We start from the raw sequence: 1,194 nt of genomic DNA on the forward strand, positions 1-1,194 counted from the left end.
CCGAGCCGCGGGGAAGGGCCCGGCCCGGGGGCGGGGGGCGCATCTTGGGCTTAAAAACCCGCGCGCGGATTGTGCTGAACGAGGCATTACAGAAAGTACAAAGTCGTCGCGTTCCTGGGCGGCTGGCGCTGCACTATTGTGCGCGGCCCCGTTTTCCTCCAGCTAAGCACATTTCCTACCGGGGGGGGTGGTCTTTGAAGCAGCCCGGGCGGGGGGGCGCCAAGGCTGGGGCTCCCCTCTGAAATGCAAAGCGACGGCCGGGTTTCATCTCGTGTGCAACTCGGGGTTGGTAGTTTTTTTTATTGGTGGGGGGGTTACTTTTGCAAGGCCTGGCGCGGCTACTGACCCCGGGACTACCGGAGCCGCGGCTGCGGCCGCCCCGCTGCCCTGTACGCGCACCCCGGGGGTGTCTTCCCAAGTCCGGATCCCACCCCCCCAAATGCCCCAGCGAACCCCTGTGCAACCCCAGCAAAGCCCTTGCCCCGCGGCAGCGAAGGGACCGGGGGGAGGCGCGGGGGGGGGGGCCTTGAAACCGCCTCTGAAAATTCTCACCGCCGCCCCAGCCCATTCACCCCGCACCTGGGGGGCCTAGAAACCGCTGCCGCGCTCGGGCCATAATTGGTTTTATAGGCATGGCCGAGGGCCAAGGTGTTTACACGGCGTGAGTGGCGGCGCCCGGAGCCAATCCGGATTAGCTGCGGGCAAGGGGCGGGCCGCGAGAACAATGCTCGTTTCATGGCTAAAGAGGGTGGTTTTTTTTTTTTTTCCTCCCCCTCTTTTTTTTTTTTTTTTTTTTAAGATCGAGAGAGAGGAACTTGAAAGGGGGTTTGTGCTCCGCACCTTCCCAATCCTGGGCTGTCTATGGAGATTCCCGGTGCTCCCGGCCCGCGCTGCCTGAGCCCGCGGGGAGCTGCCGGGAGCCAGCCCCGCCGCCCGCCTGCCTCCAAGGTGGAGCAGAGGGCGCCGCTGTCGGGACGCTTTTCGCCGACCAGGGAGCGCGAGAAGCCGGCGGCGCAGCCCCGTCCCGCCGGGGGCGGACCATGCCCGGCGCGGGGGCCGCCTAGGCAGGAGCAGGCACCAGGTAGGCGCCCCGGGTCGCTCCGGCGGGCGGGAGCCGGGGTCTGCCGCCGCCCCGCCTGCAGGACTGCACCCCAGGAAGAGAAATCGGAGGGAAAAAAATAATTCTCTGCCCGC

The 1,194-nt window shown here is 66.2% G+C and overlaps 1 protein-coding gene across 6 annotated transcripts in view; it reads left to right on the plus strand.

Annotated features, from left to right (window-relative positions):
- The first annotated feature begins 792 nt into the window (after positions 1-792).
- TNRC18 (trinucleotide repeat containing 18) overlaps positions 793-1,194 on the plus strand; it is a 78,035-nt gene continuing 77,633 nt past the window's right edge. For all 6 annotated transcript variants that reach the window (XM_019542000.1, XM_019542002.1, XM_019542006.1 and 3 more), the window contains exon 1: positions 793-1,081. The gene's annotated coding sequence lies outside the window, so the exon portion shown is untranslated. The remainder of the gene's footprint in view (positions 1,082-1,194) is intronic.

This window comes from Crocodylus porosus, unplaced genomic scaffold, assembly GCF_001723895.1.
Source record: "Crocodylus porosus isolate Cpor-Errol unplaced genomic scaffold, CroPor_comp1, whole genome shotgun sequence".
Classification (NCBI taxonomy): Eukaryota; Metazoa; Chordata; order Crocodylia; family Crocodylidae; genus Crocodylus; species Crocodylus porosus.